The 27457-nt window shown below is 38.4% G+C and overlaps 1 protein-coding gene across 3 annotated transcripts in view; it reads right to left on the bottom strand.

Annotated features, from left to right (window-relative positions):
- inpp4b (inositol polyphosphate-4-phosphatase type II B) overlaps positions 1–20518 on the bottom strand; it is an 813686-nt gene extending 793168 nt beyond the window's left edge. Inside the window, exon 1 of one of the 3 annotated variants that reach the window (XM_072256187.1) lies at positions 20384–20518. The gene's annotated coding sequence lies outside the window, so the exon portion shown is untranslated. The remainder of the gene's footprint in view (positions 1–20383) is intronic. The other 2 variants (XM_072256173.1, XM_072256177.1) reach the window with 2 other exon arrangements.
- Positions 20519–27457: the final 6939 nt, after the last annotated feature.

Genomic DNA, 27457 nt, shown 5'->3' with positions numbered 1-27457 from the left:
TATTTAGAAAATGGGACAGTAAAATCTGAAAAACAGTTGTGGGGCTGAATACTCTTTCAAGGCACTGTACATCATATTTTTGTACCCTTAAGATCAAAGTTTACAGGTGTGTCAATACAATTTCAATACTTACTATAACATTGTTTACTTCAGTACTTTGGGTTAACAAATGGTTCCTTTGAGATCCATATTCACAGTGGAACCACATTGTAATTTGTAAGACACCACTCAAGGTTTAAATGCTTTTGTGGGAGAGGATAATTAGCACAGATATTCTAAAAATAAACTGATGATGACAGAGAGATAAGCACCTAAAATTTATGTTGGCAAATAATAGTGAGACCAGTTGAAGGGAAAGAGGGGATGGTGGGGGAGGGGGGAATGGAAAAAGAGGCTGGGAGGTGCCAGCCAAGAGGGGTTAAGGGCTGAAGAACACACACAAAATGCTGGAGGAACTCAGCAAGTCAAGCATCATTTTCAGAGAAAGACAAAATATTATCACCCTTCATAAATACTGCCTGACCTGCTGAATTCTTCCAGCATTTTGTGTATGGTGCTCAAGATTTCTAGCATTTGCAGAATTTCTTGTGTTTATGAGGGCCTGAGGATAAGGATTCTGCTAGGAGAGGATGTTGGATTGGACCATGGAAGATAGGGAAGGAGGTGGGGAACCAGAGGGAAGTGATAGACAGTTGAGAAGAGGTGAGTGAGGTAACCAGAGAAGTGGGGGGGGGGGGTAAGAAATGACAGGAAGCTAGAGAAATCAATGTTCTAATACAGTACCTCCAACCTGCCTTTGGCCCCATTGTGACAATAGAGGGGGGCATGGACAGACATGGTGGTGTGAGAATGGTAAATTGAACTGAAAGGGAAATCTTGCCTTTATGCAGCAGACAAAGCGAAGGTGCTCTACGAAGCTCCATCTGTAATCTTCAGCTTCTCACATCCTCTCCTCCCCCATCCCCCTCACCTGGTCTCCCCTAACACCTGGCAGTCTGTACTCCATGCCCTCCCCCACCTTCTGCATCCTTCCTTTCTAGTCCTGATGAAGGGTCTCGGCCTGAAGCATTGACCATTCCCCTCCATAGGTGCTGCCCGGCGTGCTGAGTTCCTCCAGCATTTCATGTAAGAATCTGAAATTGATTCAAAAAGCAACAGAAAGAATAGTGAGATCAAAAAGAAAAAAAGCCTTAAAATGACAAGCTTATCTCTCTTCTCAAGCAGTAAGTGAATTTAATGTCCATCCTCTTCAGTTATAAATATGAAACACAAAACAATTCCTTTGCAGAAAAATATCATGAAATATTGCATTGTTCATTTCAGGAACATCAACTGTAACACCAATGAAAGCAACTTCAGGGTGCTTGTAATTTTCCTGGCAGAATTTTTCAAAAGAGAACTGCATAATGCAAGGTGTATCTGATGAAAATACAGAACAGATCATCAGAAAAATAAAAGCATCATAAACAATGGCACACCTTTTGTAAATTCAGAAACGTACACAGAAAGGAGAGAGGGATGGGGTAAATGTTGCAAATGATGTCACGCATATGTCAAGATGATGCAGAGGACATCACAATTCAATAAATATTTCAGCTAATTTTTTGCATCGACATTTACCAACTAGTATTCAGAAAAATATGTGTATTGAAGAATTGCAAACAAAGCTAGTGTGGGGTTTGTTTAATGAAAGGTAGTCCAGAGCATCAGTAACCAAGGTAACAAGAATACAATCCAAATATGAGCACAGGAAACTAATACATTAGTAGTGGCTACATTTAGCTTCACTAAGAATACTTACATTTAACAATTGCATAATTTTCAATTAAAATGCAAGTCTTATAATCTTACATTAATTCTTAATCTTTTTCCTTCAAAATTTCTACCTTTTATTGCCTCATCAATAGTGCAATGTGTAAAATCAAATGTTTCATTAAGAAGAGTTCTAAAATACACTTGAGCAGAATTTAATGACTAAAGACTGACAACACAAGCAGTCCATAAATCAACTGTATCTGGTGATGTCATTCAAAAAAGGGGTTTAGGATTTACACAATTCAGCAGAAAGGAGGCAAAGGTTGAACAAATTAGGACCTTATTCCATGGAACACAGGAGACTAAGAGAAGGTCTTACAGAGGTATACAAAACTGTGGGGTTTATAAAGGCAGAATGCATGCAGGGCTATTTCTTCTCAGATTGTGTGAAACTAGAATTAGAGAGCGTAGGTCTAGGGCGTTGATGAAATATTCAAGGGAAATCTGAGGGAAACCTCTTCACTCAGAGGGTGCTGCGAGTATGGAATGAGCTGCCAATGGAAGCAGTAGATGCGGGTTCAACTGTAATAGTTAAGAGAAGTTTGGATAGATACATGAATTAGAAAGATATGGAGAACTACATTCCATGTGCAGATAGATGGGACAAGGTAGAAGACCAGGCCGGCAGAGAGTAGATGGGTGGAAGAACCTGCTTCTGTGCTGTTGTGCTATATGACATTATGACTCTAAAATGACACAGTCCATATCTGCTCACAGCAAGATCTAGACAACACCAATACTGATAATAACCATTTCCAGTAAGAGCCACTCTAGCTCTTGCCATTCAATCAGCTTAGCATCGTCAAGCTCCCCACCTCAATACCGCAGGATATCACTGAACCAGTCACATAAATACTGTGGCTATTAGTGCAAGTCAGATCAGAGACTGGATCTCCTGTGGGCAGTACTTCATCTTCTCCTTCCTCCGTCTACGAAGCACAAGTCAAATGTGTTGCTATATTCTCTCCACTTGCTTGGCTATGTGCAACCCTAGCAACTTTGAGAAGCTTCATGCGATCCAGGGACAAAAAAAAAAGATCAATCTGCTTGAACAGTATCTCAAACAAAACATTAATTCCCTGTACTATCAGTAGACTGTAACTGTATTCAGTGTGTACATCTATTTGTCAATACTCTTCTCACAGTACCACACAAATCTGTAGTCTCTACAACCAAGGCAAGTCGTAACAGCCACATTGAAACATCATTAGTGGCAAGTTTAATCAGTCAGATTTTACACACACAAAAACACACACACACACCCTTCCTCCCTTCCTCACTGGATCTCCATAATTTCAGCAGACAAGCCATCACAAGAGGGAATGCAGCCAAGACAATATCTCATCAATACATTCTCAAGGCCAATTACAAGTGGACCATAGATGTTAGCTAAGGCAAGAAGTTCCACATTTCGGAAAATCACTTTTTTAAACAGCACTATTGGGGCAATCAGCACGCTGACATGTTGCTCAAGTGACTTTTTTTAACCTGTCAGAACGTTAATTGTCCACTTATTTAATGTTTGTACAATCGCATAACTGCAGTTATGAAGGACCTATAGCTGTTCCTTACAGTCCCAACAACACCATGAACCAAGAATTTTGCATGGCAATCATACTCAGTATTAAATTAATAGAAACCCAGGAATTCAGGATAAATTATTTCTCATTACTCATTTATCCTGTGTGCAAAGCAATGCAGTATAATTCTCAGTTAGAAAATGAGTGCGGGGGTTTTTGTTGCAACAGGAAAACTTTTTTCCAAATCTGCTTCATGGCAATTGATCTGGGTCACTGTCCTTCCTCTTCCCCTAAAACAAAAACTTCTCATCACTTAGATTACAAGGAGGCACTATTGTAAATTACAGGTCTGTACCAATGGAACCAGTACTAAACACGGTTTGTTATTGAAACTTATATATTCCATAAACTTAGACTACTATATATTTCTAAAATAATTGTAAAATAATTGTAAAATTGGTGGTCTGACAATAAGTAGTAGAAATAAAATTATTATGAAAGAAAACCTAACCTCAACTGGCTCACTAGCACCACCTACAGGTGCTAGCTGGCAACTAATTTTTCATTTCTTCTCCCACGCTACTGCTACCCTAATCACTTGATAGCTTATTGTGAAAACAATATTAGACTTAAAGTGAGATTCCTGGTGGTGGCTGATGGAGTAACAGCAATCTGCCATTGCTCCATCTTTAATTATCTTACTATTTCCAACCTGTCTTAAAACTTCTTTTTTAAGTGTGATATTCTTTCATTATGGATACAAGGAGGGCCAGAGGTATTAAAAAGGATGATTTCCCTGCTTCTTTGGATTCTATTACAGATTTGCTGCAAAGTCATACACAAGAAGCCTCTGAGAAGTTCCAACAATCCAGCTCTGAATTTAAATAAATAGGTGGTAAACTGGATTCTATTCAACAAACTCTTAATGAACACAATAAACGTATAAAAAATAATGAAGAAATTTTGGCATCTCTGGAAACTGAAGTGGATGAATTGCAAAAGCTTTGTGAAAAGCAATCGAAGTCCAACAAAAAGTTAAGACAGAAGATCATCAACCTAGAAAATAGAAGTAGAAGAAACAACCTACAGGTTCTGGGTCTTGAAGAATTAATCGAAGGTAATCATCCTATGGAATTTTTTGCAAACTTTTTGCAAGGATTATTTCCGGAGATTATGACATCTGTGCCTGTGATCAATCGAGTTCACAGATCTCCTGCGTTTAGACCTCCTAAGGCTCAGAGACCAAGATCAGTAATAATCTGTTTTCAGGAATTTAAAACAAAGGAACTCTTAATTCGCGAATCTCGTCAAAGAGGCGTTTCTGACTATAATGGTCGCAAGATTAGAATTGTCGAAGATTACTCACCTGAGGTTATGCAGGAATGTGTTAAGTTCAAAGAAGTTATGTCCAAGCTTTTTAATAAGGGTTTCAAGCCTTCCCTTCGCTACCCAACTCGACTCAGAATCACACTTAAAGTTGGATCTTTGGAATGGTTCCATTTGACTTTTGAAGCACAAGGGTTTTTAAAATCCGAAGGCTAGCTGCTTAGTTTGTCCTTACATAAAGACACAAGATTAAATGAGAAACTTTTAATTCACAAATCCCGAAGGGGCATGATTGGTTATAGGGTGGAATATTAAGATTCTCGAAGATTATTCGCTTGAGGTTATGCAGGAACGTGCTAAGTTTAAACAAGGTTTATTGGAGTTTTTTTAACAAGCGTTTTAACCCGTCCCTTGGCTACCCAGTTTGATTGAGAATCTCATTAAAGATGGATCCTTCAAATGGTTTTGTTTGAATCCTGAAGCACAAAGATCTTTTTAAATTTGAAGGCTAACTGCTTAGTCTGTTTTTTCATGAAGATATGAGATTAAATGTTTCATAACTTTCTGTATGAATAATTGTATCTTTTACTTTTGGTAAACCTTTGTAACTAATTTCTTTTCATATTTTAATACTGTATTTTTGATATACAAGAATTGAATTTTTTGTTTGTATATTGTTTAGTCTAGTTTGGAATATAAGTAACCTTGAAACTAGTTGGAACAATTACCAGGTTTTTTGGGGGGTTTGTCCGTAGTTGTAGATGCTGACTTTCTATTGGTCGGTCTTCTTTCTTTGAGAGGTGGATGGGTGTATGGTTTTCTTCTTCAGAATCTGTTTTCGAATTTTTAAGCCATTTTGTTGCTTGGTTATCATTTCTCAAGGTTTATGGCTTGGTTTTAACTTAACATTTTAACCCTTCCTTTAAATAATATTAAAAATGGACCAAACTATTAATTTACTTAGTTTTAATATGAAAGATTTAACATTCACCCTGTTAAACATAATAAGATTTTTGCTTATATTAGGAAATTTAAGGTCCCTATTATTTTCTTACAAGAAACTCACATACGCAAGTGTGATAATCCACGTTTTTTTAGCTGTTGGAATGGACTTTATTTTCATTCTTCTTTTCAGGCCAAATCTAGAGGAGTTTTGATTTTTATAGATAATACACTTTCCTTTGTCCAACATAAAGTAGTGTCTGATACTAATGGATATTTTGTTATGGTTTCAGGAAAACTAGATAATAAATTAATAGTATTTGCCAATATGTATGCCCTAAATGTAGATGATCCAGGATTCTTTGAGCGTTTTTTTTCTTTTTTTTAAACCAGATCTGAATCTTTATTCTTTGGTGATGGGAGGAGATTTTAACTGTTGGCTTGACCCAATTTCAGACCGATCATCCTCTAAACCAGCGTCTCTTAATATGTCAGCTTTGTTTATTCAATCTTTTTTATTGAAGTGTGGTATTGTTGATGTTTGGCATTTTTTACATCCTTTAGATAGGGAGTACTCATTTTTTCCCATGTTCATCATACATATTCCAAGATTGATTACTTTTTATTGATAGACAAATGCTTTCATCAGTTTGTTCCTGTGAATATAAAGAGATTGCTGTTTCAGATCATGCTCCTGTATTTCTATCTTTAAATCTCCCTGGTCTTCCTCAAACCAACAGATTTTGGTGTTTTAATCCAACTTTGTTATCTGATAAGGAATTTTTTAAATTTCTAGAGAAACATATTATTTTGTTTTTTTTTGAAGAGAATAAAAAGGAAGAGACTTCTAATGTTATTGTATGGGATACTTTCAAGGCCTATATTAGAGGACAAATTATTTCTTATACTGCCAGTTTTAAGAATAAAGCTAATAAAGAAAAGTTGAATTAGCCAATCAATTAAAACAATTAGATCAAAAATATGCTATAGCTCCAGATCCTGTTTTATATAAAAGACATGTCGAAGTTAAAACTAAATATGATCTTTTGTTAACATATCCAATTGAAACTCAACTTCTTAAAGATAAAACTCAATTTTACATTCACAGAGATAAATCAGGCAAAGTATTGGCCAACCAATTAAAAACTTCTGTAGTTAAACAACAAATTAAAGAAATTTGCAAAACTAATGGTGATAGGAAAACTGACCATTCTGAAATAAATTATACCTTTAGAGAATTCTATTCTAAACTTTATAGTTCTGATTCCCCTAAAGATAGTACTGTAATGAATAATTTTCTAGATCAATTAAATATTCCTGCACTTTGCAAACAGATGGATCAACCCATTTCTTATGAGGAAATCGCCGAGGCTATACGTTCATTACACTTGGGGAAGGCTCTGGGTCCAGATGGATTTTCTGCAGAATTTTTATAAGGCTTTTTCTTCATTAATTATACTGCAGTTACACTTAGTCTTTTTGGATTCTTTCAAATTGGGTAGTTTGCCTCAATCTTTTTATGAAGCTTCTATTTCGCTTATCCTAAAAAAGAACAAGGACCCAACTGAATGCTCTTCATATAGGCCAATTTCATTACTCAAGGTTGATACTAAAATTCTTTCTAAAGTTCTGGCTCATAGGATTGAAAATATTTTGCCTTCTATTATTTCTGATGATCAGACTGGATTTATTAAAAACTGGCATTCCCATTTTAATATACGCTGTGTATTAAATGTTATTTATTCTCCTTTTCAGGAGAGATCAGAATGTGTGATATCCTTAGATGCTGAGAAAGCTTTCAAACTGGTTGAATGGAATTATTATTTAAAACCTTAGAAAAATTTAATTTTGGACCAGATTTTATTCAATGGATTAAATTACTTTATCTATCTCCTTCTGCTTGGGTTCTTACTAGTTTTCAAAATTCCAAACCATTTAAGCTTCACCGCGGAACTACACAAGGATGTCCGTTGAGTCCTTTGCTTTTTGATCTGGCTTTAGAACCCCATACCATTGCTTTTTGAGAATCTAATGATATCTCATTATTTTTGGTCCCCTAATCTGAGGAAAGACATTGCAGTTTTGGTCCCCTAATCTGAGGAAAGACATTCTTGCCATAGAGGGAGTACAAAGAAGGTTCACCAGATTGATTCCTGGGATGACAGGACTTTCATATGATGAAAGACTAGATCAACTAGGCTTATACTCGCTGGAATTTAGAAGATTGAGGGGGGATCTTATTGAAACGTATAAAATTCTAAAGGGATTGGACAGGCTAGATGCAGGAAGATTGTTCCCGATGTTGGGGAAGTCCAGAACGAGGGGGCACAGTTTAAGGATAAAGGGGAAGCCGTTTAGGACCGAGATGAGGAAAAACTTTTTCACACAGGGAGTGGTGAATCTGTGAAATTCTCTGCTACAGGAAACAGTTGAGGTCAGTTCATTGGCTACATTTAAGAGGGAGTTAGATATGGCCCTTGTGGCTAAAGGGATCAGGGGGTATGGAGAGAAGGCAGATACAGGGTTCTGAGTTGGATGATCAGCCATGATCATACTGAATGGCGGTGCAGGCTCGAAGGGCTGGATGGCCTACTCCTGCACCTATTTTCTATGTTTCTATCTGTGGTATTTTAAGTAGAGGTATCACCCACAATATCTCGCTTTACGCTGATGATATATTGCTTTTTATCTCTAATGTTGAGACCTCATTACCTTGCTTACTTTCTTTACTCTCCCGTTTTAGCCAGTTTTCAGGATATAAATTGAATCTATATAAGAGTGAATTATTTCCTTTAAATAATTTGGTATCAATTAATACTAATCTCCCTTCTAAAATTGTAAGGAATCAATTTACTTATTTGGGTGTAACAGTCACTAAGAATTACAAATAACTGTTCAAAGAAAACTTTTTTACTTTATTGAACCATGTAAAAAGGATATTATTAAATTGGTCACCTCTTTCAATATCGTTGATTGGACAAATTAATTCTTTTAAAAAGAATATTCGACCTAAATTTATATATCTTTTTCAGGCTTTACCCGTTTTTATTCCAAAATCCTTTTTTGATTCTCTTGAATCTATTTTATTCTCCTATATATGGAGAAATAAATGTCCTCGTTTAAATAGAGTTCATCTTCAAAAATCTAAAAAGTCTGGAGGTTTAGCCTTACCTAATTTTAGTTTTTATTACTGGGCAGTTACTTTTTGGCTATATTATATCTTACTTTTTGGCTATATTATATTAATCGTATGGGCTGTCTGGTTTGGGTTTCTTTAGAAGCTAATTTCGTTAACAAATTTTCTATTATTTCTCTTCTTCGATCCTCACTTCCTTTATTTGTAAGTAAACTAACTGATAATTTAATAGTTAAACATACTCTGAGGATCTGGATACAATTTAGAAAACATTTTGGTTTATAGAGATTTTCCCTTTCAAGTCCCACTTATTCTAATTTTTTATAAACCTTCCATGACCAATTTAGTTTTTAAAGAATGGGACACATTGGGTATTAAATGTTTTAGGGATCTGTTTGTTGGAGGAAATCTTTTATCATTTGAGCAATTGTCAGCTAAATATAGCTTACCCAAAACTCACTTTTTTAGATATCTACAAATCAGAGACTTAAGATCTCAATTATGCACATTTCCTATAAGCTCAGATAAGAACTTACTAGATGCAATTTTTAATTTGACACCTTTTCATAATGGTTCAATATCTAATATTTATGGTATGTTACTGGAGATGGGGATTGTCCCTTCAGACAAAATTAAGAATCTCTGGGAATAAGATTTACAGACATCAATATCTGAGGAAACTTGGAATGAAATTTTTAAACTGGTTAATACTTCATCGCTATGTGTTCACCATTCCCTCATACAATTTAAGGTGGTACATAGAGTCCATATGACTCAAGATAAGCTTTCTCGTTTTTATTCGGATATATCTCCCTCCTGTGACAGATGTAATAATGGAGAAGCTTCATTAATTCATATGTTTTGGACTTGTCTCAGTCTTGAAAAATATTGGAAGTTTTTCAAACTTTCTCTTTACTTTTCAAAGTCAATTTTAAGCCTATTCCTCTGATGGCCCTATGCAGTATTGTTGCAGGACATCAAGCTGAAGACATCTGATTTACATATTTTGGCCTTTAGTTCTCTTATAGCTAGGAGGGTGCTTTTGTTTAAATGGAAAGATGTTTTTCCTCCTACTCATGCTCAATACTTATGCGACGTTATGTCATGCTTAGATTTAGAGAAGGTTCATTGTTCAATTTTTGAATCTCGTCAAGACTTTCAAACATCGTGGGGACCTTTTCTGAATTATTTTCAAAATTCTCAAAATCTTCAATTCATTGTTTAAATTCAGATGTTGGCTATTATTAATTTTTATTATATGAGAAGGTATTTTACCTTTTTTTCTCCTTTATAAATAGCTTCGGTCTTGGTAGGAGTTAGACTCTTTTGTAATAAATTAGTATATTTCAATATAACTTCTGATTAACTTACATGAATACAGGGTAACGAGATTGTTATTATGAATAGATATAATGTAATTGGTAGGGTTTTTTTAATCTTTTTTGACCTTCTATATGTACTTTCTTGTACTCTGCATTCTTCTATATAGAAACTAATAAAAATATTGGAAAGACTTAAAACATTGCAAGGGTGTTGGCATCCATTCTTGAGTCCATGGTGATTGAGGTTTCCTGAGCATTACTGTTTATTTTAATGCATCAGATTGAGAGCTACAACCAATTGCAGTTTTGTAGTGAGTCCATTAATCAGATGAGATTATCAGTTCCCAAGAATCCATGCACAAAGACAGTATATGTTTAATTAGTAAAAATGTAACAATTGTGGAGAAAAATTTTAATCTAAGAAGTGGTGCCTGGAGTCATTACTTCAAGAAGATAAATACTAGCAGGCCTGGCAATATTTACGTTGAGACAAACTGATTTAAAAGGTCAGTCCAATAACTCCTCATCAGAACTACCTTCTGCTGCTGGAAAGTCATAACCAAAATATTAGTTCTGTTTCTCCCTCCACAAAGCTGAGTATCTCTGGCATTTTCTCTTCAATTTTTGTTCTTTTTTCTTATTGCATCTGCATTTTTTTAAACTTTTGAATTATTTCAAAAGGATCTTATTACTTCTGTCATAAAGAGAAATCTGTGATAATTTCTCATCATTTGACAGAGCACACACCCTCTACTGATAAAGCAAACTGATAAAGCAATCTAGCGGGAGCAAAGGATGGTGGGAATGGTGAGGGTGGAGTGCCACGGGAGGGATGGTGAGACAGGTGGCAGAGAAGGAGATGGGGGGGGGGGGGTCACGTGGGTGTAAACACACCCAACCTTGAGACACCAGGCAAGGTCATTTTATTCCGAACCATTGGTTTCTTGATGATTCCAGAATGTCTCTCTGGTGCTTCCAGCACCTTCTCCTCTCCCTTCCCTTCTCCCAGCCATGATTCCACTCTCCCTGCTCCCTTCCCATTGTCAGTCTCCAATAGAGACCCAAATCAGAGTTAGATTAATCATCACTCACACATGTCCCTAATTTTGGGATTTTTTTTTAACAACAGCAGCAGTATGCTGCAATACATAAAATTACTACAGTAAATGTCTTAGGCACCCTAGCTATATATATTCAGGGCAATTGAAAGGGTTTTTTAAATATGAGGCAACAGACAGCACCATGAGATCATTAATCAGAATAAGAATCAAGTTTAATATCACTGGCATATGTCGTGAAATATGTTGTTTTGTGGCAGCAATGCATTGAAACTATAAATTTCTAATGCAAAAAGAGAGCAAAAAAAAAGAGGAAAAGAGTGAGGTAGTTTATTGTCCATTCAGAAATCTGATTGCAATGGGGAAGAAGCTGTTCCTAAAATGGTAAGTGTGTGGCTTCGGGCTCCTGTACGTCCTTGATGGTAGCAATGAGAAGAGGAGATGCCCTGGGTGATAGGCGTTCTTAATGATGAATGAGGCACCTTTTTGAGGCATTGCCTTTTGAAGATATCCTTGATGCTGAGGAAATTCATGCCCATGATAGAGCTGGCTGACTTTGCAACTTCCTGCAGTTTTTTTTTCAATCCTGAGCAGTGGCCCCTCATACCAGATCATGCTGCAAACAATTTGATTGCTCTCCACGGTACATCTGTCAAAATTTTGCTAGAGTCTTTGGTGACATATCAAGTCTCCTCAACCTCCTAATGAAATACAGCCACTGTCGTGCCTTCTTTGTAATTGCATCAATATGTTGGGCCTAGAATAGATCTTCAGAGATGTTGACACCCAGGAACTTCCAACAGCTCACAATTTCCACCGCTAATCCCTCGATGAGGACTGGTGCGTGCTCCCTCAACTTCCCCTTCCTGAAGTCCAATCAGTTCCTTGGTCTTACTGACATTGAGTGCAAGGTTATTGTTATGACACCGCTCAACTAGCTGATCCACCTCATTCCTATACACTTCCTCATCACCATCTAAAATTCTGCCAACGATAATTGTGTCATGGTGATCCAAGGCTTGCGTGGAGAGCCACTGAGATCGCATCCGCTGTAGACCTATTCTGGCAAACAGGCAAATTGCAGTGGGTCCAGGTCCTTGCTGAGCCATGACCAACCTCTCAAAGCACTTCATCACCGTAGATGTGAGTGCTACTGGATAAAAGTAGTTGAGATAGCTTGCCCTGCTTTTCTTGTGCACTGGTATGATTGTCGCTCTTTTAAAGCAGGTAGGAGCCTCTGACCGCAACAGTGAGAGATTCAATATATCCTTGAACACTCCAGCCAGTAGGTTGGCACTAGTTTTCAGTGCCCTACCAGCTACACCACCAGAGGTCACCCTCATGAAAGCTGTTTTGACATTGGCCTCCAACACAGAGACTACAGTCACCAGATGCTGCAGGGATTCACACAGGTGTAGTTTTATTCTCCCTTTCAAAGCTTTTATACAAGATGTTTAACATTACAACCATTCATGACGTTATGTTTTGCCTTGCAGGACATAATGACTTGCAAACCCTGCTAGAGCTGATGTGCATCCAATTCCATCTTTAACTGCAATTGGAATTGTTTTTCATTATTAAAATAGCCTTCCATAGGTCATACCTGGACTTTTTGTAATGTTCTAGATCACCATCCTTGAATGCCACAGATCTAGCCCTCAGCAGACTATGAATATACTGGTTCATCCACAACTTTTGGTTTAGGTATGTCTGGTGGGTTCTTGAAGGCACACAGTCATCCACACAGGACTTAATGAAGTCAGTGACAACTGTAGTGTATTCATCCAGACTCGAAGATCAATTCCTGAACGTTGTTCAGTCCACCAACTCAAAGCAGTTCCTCTGCAGCTCTTGACCATACCTTCTTGGTCCGCACCACTGGTGCTGTGGTTTTCAGTGACTGCCCATACACCAGTTGGGTGGTCTTTCATTGATTCTATTATAGTTACTATTCTATAGATTTGTTAAGCATGCCCACAAGAAAACGAGTCTCAGGTTTGTATATGGAGACATATACACTCTTTGATAATAAATTTACTTTGAACCTTTGAATGCCACAGATCTAGCTGTCAGCAGACTATGAATCTCCTGTTCATTGACAACTTTTGATTTGGGTATTCTGGTATTTTCTCGAAGGCACATACTCATCCACATGTTTTGATGATGCTGGTGACAACTGTGGCACAATCATCCACACTCAAAGATGAATTCCTGAATATTGTCCAGTCCATCAACTCAAAGTGGTCCTGTAAGTGGCCCTCTGCCTCTCTCCACCATACTTTCTCGCTCCTCACCCCTGGTTCTGCAGTCTTTAGTCTCTGCCTATATGCCGGAAGTAGAAGTACAGCCAGGTGATCAGACTTCCTGAAGTGTGGGCATGGGATGGCACAGTAGGCATTGTTGATGGTGCCAAAACAGTGGTCGAGTGTGTTGACTCCTCTGGTTCCACAGGTGAGATGTTGGTAGTTATTGTTCAGAGACTTCTTCAAGCTGGCGGGGTTGAAATCGCCGGCAATGATAAGGAAGGCATCCGGATATGCTGTTTCATGCCAGCTGATTACTGTGCTCAGCTCCTCCAGTGCCTGCCTGACGTTGGTCTGAAATGGAACGTACACCGCTAAGAGTTGATGACGGAAAACTCCCTCAGCAGATAAAATGCATGATACTTGACCACTAGATGTTCCAGGTTGGGTGAGTACTGACTGAGACAGAACCATCGTGCCTGTGCATCATGATGACTTCATCATGAAGCACACACCCTCTCCTCTACCTTTTAAAAGACTCGACTGAAGTGTCTTTGCGGAGAACATTGAAGCCATTGGATTGCAGCACTGAATTCAAAATGGCCGAGGTGAGCCACATCTCCATGAAGCACTTCTAGTGCTTGATTTGCCTCGTTGCTTTGCCTCTACCTTCTACTGTCATTTCATTTCATGAACATTCCCCTCCACCCCACCCGCCAACTTGCAGTTTGGCTTTTCACCCTGCTCCAGTGCTCAAGGCAAAACCTGGGCTTTCCTCGAGGCACAGAGGTTCACATTAAATCCATCTGACAGTTTTAACAGCCAGTAAAACCAAAAATATGACATCTGGCTGTCAAAACAATTCTGGAGATGGTGATTATCACACAGAACCAGAATGGTCCTTTATTATACAACTCCAGACCTCTGTTGTATGTGTTCCCTTAGGGATAACTGGTCATAACATGATTGAATTCCTCATTACGATGGAGAGTAAAGTAGTATAACTGGAAAGTATGGGTCTGAATCTAAACAAAGGAAACTATAAAGGTGTAGAGCTGCAACACACACAAAATGCTGGAGGAACTCAGCAGGCCAGGCAGCATCTATGGAAAACAGTACAGTCGACATTTCAGGCCGAGACTCTTCATCGGGTCTGGAAAAAAAGATGAGGAGTCAGAGTAAGAAGGTGGATGGAAGGGAGGGAGAAACACAAGGTGAAAGGTGAAACCGGGAGGGGGTGGGTGAAGGAAAGAACTGGCGAGTTGATTGGTGAAAGAGATACAGGGCTGGAGAAGAGGGAATCTGACTGGAGAGGACAGAAGGCCATGGATGAAAGAAAAGGGCAGGGAGCACCAGAGGGAGGTGATGGGTAGGTGAGGAGATATGGTGAGAGAGGGAAATGGGAAAGGGGAATGGCAAAGGGGGGGACATTACCAGAAGTTTGAGAAATCGATGTTCATGCTAGCAGGTTGGAGGCGACCCAGACAGAATACCATGCTCATACTCCTCCAACCTGACCATGGCCTCGTCACAACAGTAGAGGCAGCCGTGGACTGACATGTCAGAGTGGGAATGGGAAGTGGAATTAAAATGGGTGGGCACTGGGAAATCCCACTTTAGGCCGAGCTAGCTTTAGACTTGGGAAATAAATAGGTCAATAATAAATTGGTAATGAATGATTTAAAAATGTATGCATGATTTGTAATATTTATTATTGCCTATCTGGCACATAAATCAGGAGAGATGGCTCAACTTTGGCTTGCAAAGGAAAATAGGGATAGCACAAGATCCGAAGAGGAGCCATATGAAAATACCGGATATGCTATCAGGTTGTGGATTGCGAGCAGTTTAGAATTTGGCAAAGGAAGACAAAAATATTGATTGAGTGAGTAAAGATGGGGTACAGTATGAGAGTAAACTTGCAGAAACAGTGAGGAAAATACTAGTGTCTACTATAAATAAACACTTAGAAAGCAATAAAATCAAGCATTAATCCAGCATGAATTTACGAAAGGGAAGTTAAGCTGAATAAGTTACTTTTTGATGGTGATAACAAGTAAATGTAATGTATTTAACTATCAGAAGGTTTTGACTATGTCCCTCATAAGAGTGTGGAGTGCAAAATTAAAGCACATGGGATGATGGGGGGGGGGCGGAATTATACATTGGGAACACTGAAAACAAACAGGAATCAACACAGAGAAATAAGTGAGGCTTCTTAGATAGAATGCTGTTATTAATGAAGAGCAGTGCCTGGGTTCCAGCTATTCACTAGATATAACATACCTATACAAAATGCTAATAGTTTGAATTAAAGAACTACATACAATGTATCCAAGATAGCAGATGACACAGACCCTGGGGTGAAGGTAGGGGGGTGGCCATTTTGTGGCATATTGAGAGTTTCCAGCAGTCAAAAAGGCTCTAATCTGATTTAGATCATTGAATAAGTGAGCAAATTGATGCAGTCTAACATAACTAAATATGTTATTCACATAAGTTCTGAATTCAGATTGTATAAATAGTGGAAGATTAGGAAAAACAGGAGTTGTAGCAAGTGCTTTGTGACCTTGTATAGCAGTTTCTAAAAGTAAGCATTCAGGTTCAGCAGATAATTAGGCAGGTAAACAGAACGGCCTTCAATGTAAGAGGATTTGAGTACCAGGAGCAAGAATATATTGCTGCTGTTATTTGGAGTCGTTGTGAGACAAGGAATTCTGTGTGTAGTTTTTTTTTTAATCTGAGGAAGGATGTAGTTGCGATAGAGAGAATGCAATGAAGCTTCAGCTGATTAATTCCTGGGATGGAAGGACTGATATATTAGAAGAAATAATTGGGCTTACATTCACTGGAGCTTACAAGAATGAGAGGGATCTCACTGAAGCTAAAATATTCTAACAGGATTAAACAGATAAAATACAGGGATAATGTTCCCTTTGACTTGTTTTACAGGCTCAGGATATGGAGGATGTCATTGACAATCAAGATCAGGAGAAATTTCTTCACCTAGAGATGGTGAACCTGTGGAAATCTCTACCACAGAATGTGGTGGAGGCCTTGTCATTAAATACAGTACATACAAGGAGGAGGTAGACGAATTCCTTCATGGCAAAAGGAAAGTTCAAAGTTCTAAGTACATTATCAAAACTTTGTATACTTTGTACGTCTACCCCTTCTGGTCAAGATGGTGCCAGCATACAACACCCTCTTGGTTGAGAGCTTCCAGGCAGCCCACAAAAAAGTCCATTTTACTACTTTCACATCTGTTTTTCACCTTAAATATGTTTCTGGAACATTTGGAACCTGTGATTTGCAGTCTGGAGATTGAATAATTGATTCAGTGCTTTGCAGTCTTCAAGAAGATTCCGGGAAGCAAGCACGTACTGAGATGGCCTCCAAGCGAAGAAACTTCAAGATGGAGCATGAGCCAACGTTTGACTCCATTTCACTGATTACAGCATCGAGGAAGATTGAGACATCAAGGTGAATGCAGAAGGCAAGTGAGAGTTCAACGACGGCTGCCTGCCTTTTGATCACTGCCGGAGAAGGAATCTATGAGCGGCCAGTCACTGTGTGGCTCACTGTGGGCAGGCAGGTAAGCCTCTCATGTGGTGTCCCTCTCTTTCGATGATGGTGGAGGATGTCACAATGGTTCTGCATTATGGATTGGGCTACTTATTTCAGACTATGGTTTTTATACATATTGTATTTATCGCCCGTTCCTTTTTCATTTTGTTGTGCAAGGGGAGGGGGCTTGGGGGTTGCTGTTCTTGTTGCATCATTACTTTTTTTGTGAAGGGGGGGTTTGGAGGTTGATGTTCTTGCATTCTGTTAGTTTTATAGGTATGGGCGAGGGGGTTTGGGGGTCGATGTTCGTGTTGCGTTCTGTTCGTTTTATTGTGCAGGAGGGGGGGTTTGAGGGTTGATGCTCTTGCTGCATTCTGTTAGTTTTTTTGTGCAGGTGAGAGGGTTTGGGAGTCGATGTTCGTGTTGCATTCTGTGCAGGCGAGGGGGTTTGGGGGTTGATGTTCATGTTGCGTTTTGTGCAGGTGAGGGGGTTTGGGGGCTGATTATCAGGATGCCACTCTCTTTTGTGCAAGAGGTGGTCTTGATTCTCTCTGAACAACTTTCATGTTCTTTCTTCGTTTCACAGCTATCCGGGGAAGACGAATTTCAGAATTTATACATCAATATGTACTTTGATAATAATAAATGAACCCTTGAACCATTATACAACCTCGAATTTACAAGCAGCCACAAAACAAAGAAACCCAAAAGAACAAGACCATCAAACATCCAGTGTTCAGTGAGAAATAAAACAAATTGTAAGCAACAAAAGTAAGCAAATAGCGTTCAGAACAAAAGTGAGTCTGCAAACACGAAACCCAGAGTAACCAGAGCAGGCCGCAGCCTGATTTTCAGTTAAGTGCAGAGCCAAGTAAATGTCGTGGAACTCTTGCCCAGACACCCTTCCTTTTCAATCCAACTGGTCCGGTGTTTAAATCGTCCAAACATCAGGTCATTTCTTACACAAGGACCCAGGCCCTGTCGCATCGATATGCTCTGGGCCTGGACACCCCCCCGCCCCGACACTGCCATGTTTCAGCCCATACCCAACCTTTCCAAATCAGCCTGGCGCTTAGATCAATCAAACCTCACCCTTGGTTTAAGCCAACTGGCCTCAAATAAGCCTTTCCATTTTTCTGCTCCACTTGCCCCGACTTTGCCTCGAATATGCCTCAACTTTGCCTCGCACCTGCACACTTCGGTCACCTCTCCATTGTTTGTGGTGATCATTTACCATAAATTTTATGAGAGAATTGTTATTAATAAAGTATTTAGTTGCATTCTTTACTTTGTTTGCTGCCTGTAAGTAACCATTGAGCTTCACCAGTGCCATCTTAAACCAAAAGGTTACCTTGGATACAGGGAGAAAGCAGAAACAGGGTGATCAGTTCAGTGGCAGAGAAGGAGATAGAAGATGACATAACAGCTTTGCCACATCACTGGTGATGTTCTTGGATTTGGATAAAGGTTCTGCCTGTACATTTCGACAGTTCCAGTCTGAGCTTATGCAAATACCTTTTGAAAAGACGATGCAGTTCATGGAATGCTGCACAAGCTCAAGTGAATAACTCAGTGGTAAAATAATAGACTAGGCTGCACTTTGGTGCACAGAAATACCAGACCTACAGCTAAAAGCTGACTTGAATGTGATACTAGCAAAAAAAACTTGAAACTTAAAACATTTTATCACTGCCCTATCCTAATAAAGTATATATACACAATCACTTCCTGTAGTAACTTGACTAGAGTAACTTTCCATCTACTAACACAACACAGATTTAGAAATAATACTTCAGCCAACTTGTCTCCAATAATTTCAGTGAGGAACTAAAACATAATCCAACCAGCACATTTTTCCCTGATGAGACAGATTCGTCCCATGTGCACTTCATGTTGAAAACTGGATGATATCAAGGCCTACAGGTATTGCCAAGATAGTATTTGCCATTATTGAAATGGAAACGCCACTTCAATAGGTGAGGAAAGTTGTACAACTAACAGCAAAAGTTGAAAAATTCTGGTCCAAGATGCTCCAAAAAAAACAGATTCATTAAATACCGTCCTGCCATTTGAATCCTCATTCAAATGAAATTAAGAGTAAAAACTTCTGCACTTGTAGAATAGACATAAGTAAACTTGTAACAGATAAATTTAGGTTAGCAATTTTCTAACAATGCAATGTACAAACGTTTGTATTATTTACCATCAGTAAATTCCTGACACTGAAACTGAATGAATAGAAATATAGAGTGCCGTCCTCTCATAACTTAAAAGTTGGGAGATTTTGTTTTTTAAAAAGGTCTTCCCCTATTGTTCACTTCCTGTACCAGATTTGATACTAGGTACAATCAGTTTAATTTATATTTCTTTCTCAGATATTTTGCTGCATAATATATATTATATATATTACCATGGTAATCCAAAGTCCAAAATGCAAATCTGAAGAGATATCATCTGCTACTTAAGGAAAAGTTAATCAATCAACTCCTGCATTGTTTATAAACTTAAACAACATATTGATATCCATTCCAGGCATGCACACTCTGCAGATTTAACCTGGGATCTCCAGTAATTTATCTCATTTGTCAAGTCTACAATAACCTGGAGAGATCTCTAGGACACTCCAGGTGATAAAATCCCTATCCATCTTTCTTTACAACATAAAGGGAAATTATTCAGCCCACTGTATCTGGTTACAGAACAAACCCATTTCTCCAAGGTTCGATTAACCCTACCACCCACCAATATGAGGGGGAATTTCTAGAGACCAATCAACCTACTACAGGCAGTTGAAAGTGGGACAGGTAACAAAACTTCCCCATTTTTCTGGGATAACCCTTAGAGGAGAATGAGGCCTTTGGGTAAGCAGTATTCATCCCTGACAACAGCTCAGTGAACAGGTTATCGGTGTCAAGAATGACTGACCCACTGCGCTACTTCAGCAAAATTTTCCGCCCTTACCCCAGATTACAAATTGGTAGATTAATTGGCCAGTAAAAATTGTCCTTGGTTTGTAGGTGAGCGGCGGAGAGGGAGACGATGAAAATAGAGGGAAATTAAAATACAGTATAGGATTAGAGTAAATGGGCCGTTGATAGCGAAGCGATTCAGTGGGCCGAAGGGTTCCCTTTAACTCTATCAATGTTTTCAAATCTACTGCAGTGACGGACACATCGAATCTGATATCGGTGAATGTAGAACTCTAATACAGGCGTTTCACGACTAACTCATAGACTCGAACTCGCAATGGTTATGTATCGTTATGTAGAATAAGCTCCAAGCTAAAACAAAGTGTTATTTCGTCCTGCCATACCTACCCTTATTCAAATGTTAATCTGACATAATTTAATGTGGGAGCGTCGCCACTGAATAATACAGGTTTCTGGGGGGTTTTTTATATTAAATAACAAGACATCTCCAAATCAGAAGGCAAGAGCTGTGAAATTCAACTCACCTTAGTTCGACTTCAGTTGGGCAGCGGGCACCTTCCACTTCACTGTGCTTTGAACAGGTAGCCTTTGCGTCACTCTCACCTGTCTGCGCGCGCCCCAGGTGAGTCTCGGGCCGAGTGCGACACCCTTCAGTGACTGGTATGTGCTGGACCTGGACCCAACCCCAATCCCTCCCTTCCAATCAAACACCGTGTCGTTAAAGCAGTTCAGACCAGGGACAAACTCCATAACAGTTCAGCTTCCTACGGAATAGGGCGCCAATGAGAAGCATGATTTTTTTTTTTTATTTCCGTCTTCTCGTTGATTCTGCATGGTTTTGTCATTACCGAATTTTGGTAATGCCTTTCTTCCGGAAATCAGTACGGACACTTGGACAGGAGTAAATCCGCAAATGCGATTACTGTAATACAGTAAATTCCTTAAAGGCGTCCAAACCTCTAGGGATGTTATTATTATTAATAGTTGCCAGTCTACAACATAATTAAAATGTAAACACATTACCATGAGTCTGTCTGGATTTTCTAGTAAAAACGGTTACGCCTCCAATTATATACTATTGTTGAAAACATGGGTTACCAAAGTGCTTATCTTTATTAATATTTATTTTTTCTCAGCCCGAGCTGGTAAAACCTAAGGTATGAGTCTAGCCAAGCACGCTCATTTCTCAATTGCTAGGGATTTTCGGACTATTCTAGTGGTATTTAGTATTGTGGCTTTCTGAATATTGCTGTGTAGGACTAACTGTTTAATGCAATTTTGAATGAATGAATGAAATTTATTTCGGTCAGTACAAACATAACAAAAAGCATCATTTTCAACGATGATTTCATAGGGCAATATTACAACAAAAAAACATAGATATTCTTTACAACAGACTAAAAGGGTGTAGGCTGAAGCTACAGCTCTTACTTATACAACAACATATTTGGCGTCAATCATCACATCAAAAAAAATTCATATTCTTTTAACACAAAATCCAATTCCAAGTATCATTTATTTACATTACTCCCATTCATTTTAAATCATGTATTTTATATTTGTTTATTACATTATTTTTAAATATTTTTTTAAAATTGTTAAGTGTGGTGCATGCTGTTAAATTCTCACTGCAACTGTTCCATAGATTCACCCCCTGACTGAAATACAATGATTTTTTTACATTTGTTCCTATCCTTTGTTCCTATCATTTTCTAGTGACTTGGGGATGATACCAGTTATAGATAATACTATAGTGATAATGTATACCCTGTTCATGTTCCATAGTCTTTCAATTTCCTTTTTTAAATCAGCATCTTTCTGGTAGTTTTCACTTTTTGATTTCTGTATGTTATGTATGTTTAGAATGGTGATATCTATTAATTAAATAGTTCTTGCTTTTTCTGTTGTAATATTATATCTCAATAGTTATTATGGGTTGCCCCTTCTGTAATAATGGATTGGTCATAATATCATTTGTAGGACTCAGACTCTAAAACTGGATTAGGCTTATATTTATAGTAAGATATGGTGTCTTTTACAAGTTTGCATTTTAAAGCAAAATTTTGGTAAATGATGCTTGCTACTTGATTGTGTCTGTGTAAGTAATCAGATTGAGTTAAACTGCTGCAGGACCCTGTAATGTGTTGGATTGTTTCGGGTTTCTTTTGGCATTTTCTGCATTTATTATCTTGAACCTGTTGGTCTTTTGTTATGTATTTTTGATGTTTTTTGTGTGTTAACTGCCCGGTCCTATATTGTGCTATATCCGCTTCTGGGAAGAAGTCTCCAACTCTGAGCAAGGCTTTCGATGCTTGCTTGTTGACATCTAGTCTGCTCAGGTCATGGGTTCGTCTTCCATGGAGGATCATGTTCTCCTATTGGTTAACTTTTTCATCAATAATGATAAAGTTTTCATTTTTCTGGGTTGTACCTTCAATTAAGTTTAGTGGTTTGTACTTCCTATCAGAATTGCATTTGCTCACATGAAGTGCTGAATCCTGTTTTCATTGATGAAAATATATCTATAGTTTTATCTGATTGTTGTGTAATTTTTGTCTATATTTCCTCTTCCTCCTTCTGTGTCTGGGTTGTGCCTTCAATTAAGTTTAGTGGTTTGTACTTCCTATCAGAATTGCATTTGCTCACATGGAGTGCTGAATCCTGTTTTCATTGATGAAAATATATCTATAGTTTTATCCAACCGTTGTGTAATTTTTGTCTATATTTCCTCTTCCCCCTTCTGTGCTAAGTAGTGTTAGTAATCTAAGTGCATTCAAGTGGATATTGTGCTTTTTAAAGTTCAGTTCCCAATTTCCTTTGTAAATTTTCCACATCGGTTTGGACCAAAATAGTACACCAAAAGTATATGTTAATATGGCTATAGCAGAAGTATTTATTTCCTTTGTCATATTTTTACCCTTGAGCTCTGTTTGGCAGAATTTCTTAAGCTTTGAAGTAAATTCTGTCACAAATTTTCCCTTCATCGCACAATGATCTATTTTCTATGCTTGTTGAAATCCCAGGTTTCACATTCATCCATCGATTGTATTGTATCTGCTGCTCTGTGCTATATTCTTCGATGCGTGCTTTGAAAGGAGAACACAACTACAGCTGTGAAGATCCCTGCTGCACCTGATGACCCTGTGATCTCTGTCTCAGAGGCCGATGTTAGACTGTCTTTAAAGAGAGTGAACCCTCGCAAGGTGGAAGGTCCAGATGGAGTACCTGGTAAGGCTCTGAAAACCTGTGCCAACCAACTAGCGGGTGTATTCAAGGACATTTTCAAACTCTTACTGCTACGGGCAGAAGTTCCCACTTGCTTCAAAAAGGCAACAATTATACCAGTGCCAATGAAGAATAATGTGGGCTGCCTTAATGACTGTTGCCCAGTAGCACTCACATGGACAGTGATGAAATGCTTTGAGAGGTTGGTTATGACTAGACTGAACTCCTGCCTCAGCAAGGACCTGGTCCCATTGCATTATGCCTACCGTCACAATAGGTCAACCGCAGACACAATCTCAATGGCTCTTCACACAGCTTTAGACCACCTGGACAACACAAACACCTACATCAGGATGCTGTTCATCGACTATAGCTCAGCATTTAATACCATCATTCCCACAATCCTAATTGAGAAGTTGCAGAACCTGGCCCTCTGTACCTCCCTCTGTAATTGGATCCTCGACTTCCTAACTGGAAGACCACAGTCTGTGCGGATTGGTGATAACATATCCCCTTCGCTGACAATCAACACTGGCACACCTCGGGTGTGTGTTTAGTCCACTGCTCTTCTCTCTATATACACATGACTGTGTGGCTAGGCATAGTTCAAATACTATCTACAAATTTTGCTGACGATACTGGTAGTATCTCAGGTGGTGACGAGAGGGCGTACAGCAGCGGTCCCCAACCACCGGGCCACAAAGCATGTGCTACTGGGGCGTGAGGAAATGATATGAGTCAGCAGCACCTTTCCTCATTCCCTGTCACACGCTGTTGAACTTGAACATAGGTTGCCAACTGTCCCGTATTTGCCGGGACATCCCGTATATTGGACTAAATTGGTTTGTCCCATACGGGACCGCCCTTGTCCCGTATTTCCCCTGCTAAGGTACAGCGTTCCTATGAAACCTTTTGTGCCGAAATGGCGTGAAGTGAAGAAGCAATTACCATTAATATATATGGGAAAAAATTTTGAGCATTCCCAGAAACAAAAAATAACCTACCAAATCATACCAAATAACACATAAAACTTAAAATAAATAACACTACCATATAGTAAAAGCAGGAATTATATGATAAATACACAGCCTATACAAAGTAGAAATACTGTATGTACAGTATAGTCAGGAAGACGAATGCCATACCGATTTGTGGGGGAAAAATATCGGCACATACGCGCAGTGCACCTCACAGCGCACGTCATGCATGCGCACACAGGTGTCCGCGCAAGGCTTCATGGTCATGATAGTCTTTCCAGGGGTAAAGTGTCCTGGGATTTGACTGCTACTTTTGTCCCTTATTTGGGAGTGAGAAAGTTAAAACCCTAACTGTAAAAGACATGTTGAGGTGAGTTTATCCCGACTTGAACACCACCCCACTCCACCCCACCCCGGTCGGCCGGTCCGCCAGAATATTGTCAATATTAAACCAGTCCGCGGTGCAAAAAAGGTTGGGGACCCCTGGCGTACAGGAGTGAGATATGCCAACTAGTGAAGTGGTGCCGCATCAACAACCTGGCACTCAATATCAGTAAGACGAAAGGGCTGATTGTGGACTTCAGGAAGGGTAAGACGAAGGAACACATACCAATCCTCATAGAGAGATCAGAAGTGGAGCGAGTGAGCAGTTTCAAGTTCCTGGGTGTCAAGATCTCTGAGGAGCTAACCTGGTCCCAACATATCGATGCAGTTATAAAGAAGGCAAGACAGCAGCTATACTTTATTAGGAGTTTGAAGCGATTTGGCAAGTCAACAAATACACTCAAAAACTATAGTTGTACTGTGGAGAGCATTCTGACAGGCTACATCACTGTCTGGTATGGAGGGGCTACTGCACAGGACCAAAAGGAGCTGCAGAAGGTTGTAAATCTAGTCAGCTCCATCTTGGGTACTAGTCTACAAAGTACCCAGGACATCTTTCGGGAGCGGTGTCTCAGAAAGGCAGCATCCATGATTAAAGACCTCCAGCACCCAGGGCATGCCCTTTTCTCGTTGTTACCATCAAGTAGGAGATACAGAAGCCTGAAGGCACACACTCAGTGATTCAGGAACAGCTTCTTCCCCTCTGTCCTGAATGGACTTTGAAGTTTTGGACACTACCTCACTTTTTTTTAACATACAGTATTTCTGGTTTTTTGCACTTTTTTTATAATCTATTCAAGATACGTAATTGAATTACTTGTTATTTATTATTATGTTTTTTTCTCTCTCTCTTCTATATTATGTATTGCACTGGACTGCTGCTGCTAAGTTAACAAATTTCACGTCACATGCTGGTGATAATAAACCTGATTCTGATTTTGATTCTAATTCTCTGTTACACCTTTCTTTATGCTTCATGCTCTGCACTTATTCAGTCCAAAGTTCATGTTTATATATTTAGAAAATAGTTCTACTATTTGAATTAATTGCTTTAGCTTTGCTGATGGAGTGTATAATTTCAAATTGTCCATGTATCGAAGGTGAGTCAAGGTATAAGTTGTTTGGTTGGCTCTAATTTGATACCCTATTTTCATCTGATTCAGTAAATTAGAGAGTGGGTTTAAAACTAGACAAAACCATGGTGGGCTTAGAGAATCGCCCTGGAAAGGGCTTTGGTTTATTTTGATAATGGTAGTTATTCTTTGTAGGCTGTATATTCTAATAGATAGGGTGATTATAGCATGCCAATGCTTCATTAGATGTTGTAGAAACTTAACGAGTATTGGATGTAGTTTATAGATATTAAGAACTTCTATTAACCACTATTATTATTTTCTTTCTTTTGGCTCAAGCTCGTATAACCTAAGGTATGGGCATAACTTGGCAAACTCATTTTGTCAATTGCTAGGAAATTTAGACTATTCTGGCAGTGTTTAGTATTGCATCTTTCTGGAGATTTACATAAATATTGCTGTGTGGGATTAATTGATTAATGCCATTGTGCAGTGCCTTTGCAATGATACCAGTTGTAGATATTACTATTGGGATAATGTATACCCTTGTCATGTTTCATAGCCTTTTTATATCGGCATACTTCTGGTATTTTTCACTTTTTTGATTTCTGTATGTTATGTGTGTTTGGAATGGTGATATCTATTAATTAAACAGCTCTTGCTTGTTTATCCTGTAATATTATATCTGGATGGTCATTATGGATTGCCCTATCTGTAAAAATGGATCAGTCATAATATAATTCTGATTCTCAAACTGGATCAGGCTTGTATTTATAGTAAGATGTGGTGACTTTTATGTATTTTAAAGCAAGATTTTGGTGATGATGTTTGCCACTTGATTGTACCTGTCTAAGTAATCAGATTGAGTTAAACTGCTGCAAGATCCTGTAATGTGTTAGATTGTTTTTGCATTTATTGTCTTTGTAAGTCTCTTATTATGTAAGTTTGATGATTTATTTTGTGTAAACCAGCTGGTCCTGTATTGTCACAAGGAATCCCTATTTCTGGAAAGAGGTCTCCAACTCTGAACTGGGCATTTAACACTTCCTTGTTGACATCTAGTCTGCTCAGATCATGAGAATGTCTTCCATGGAGGGTCATGCTCTTCCATTGGTTAACCTTATCTTCTGTAGTGATAATTTCTTCATTTGTTTGGGTTATGTTTTCTTTTTAAGTTTAGTGATGTGTATTTCTTATCAGAATTGCACATGCTCACATCGAGTGCTGAATCATGTTTTCGTTGATGAAAATATGTCCTCAGAAATTTTATCTGACTGTTGTGTTATTCTTTATGTCTGCTGTTTCTCTTCCTCCTTCTATCCTCAGTAGTGTTAATCTAAGTGTGTTTGAGTGTACATAGTATTTTCTAAAATTTGTCATTTCAGTTCTTATTTTTCTTTGTAAATTTTCCACATCAGTCTCAGACCAAGATATTATGCTAAGATGATGCAAAAGTGTTTATTGCCTTTGTTATATTTTTACTTTTGAGCTCTGGCAGATTTTCTTGAGCCTTGAGGTATATTCTTTTGAACAATTTCCCTTTATCACACAATGATCTATTTTGTTGTTGATATCCCAGATATGTATATGTTTCATATTCATCTGTCAGATGTAATGCATCCTGAGGCTCTGTTTCATAGTCTATTGTTTTCATCGTCAATCACAATTATATTTTTGTTCTATATCTAGATAATTAAAGATGCATTTGTTTGTTATTTTAATTAAAGTATATGGAGAGATTTGGAGAGCTAATGTTTTGACTAACTTAACTGAATAACCATATTGAAAAATATAATTGGAGACATTTGGTGGAGTAACACAATTTCCAAAATAATATATAAACCTCTAATTATACATCATACTATAAATATTTAAAATAAAAATAAACCCAATCACTAAAGTGACAAAATATTAACTTTAAATTTGATGAAATATTGAA

The sequence above is a fragment of the Mobula birostris genome, chromosome 4 (genome assembly GCF_030028105.1).
Source record: "Mobula birostris isolate sMobBir1 chromosome 4, sMobBir1.hap1, whole genome shotgun sequence".
Taxonomy (NCBI): Eukaryota; Metazoa; Chordata; class Chondrichthyes; order Myliobatiformes; family Myliobatidae; genus Mobula; species Mobula birostris.
The sequence above is the reverse complement of the archived record's forward strand: the minus strand, read 5'-3'. Positions and strand labels throughout refer to the sequence as shown.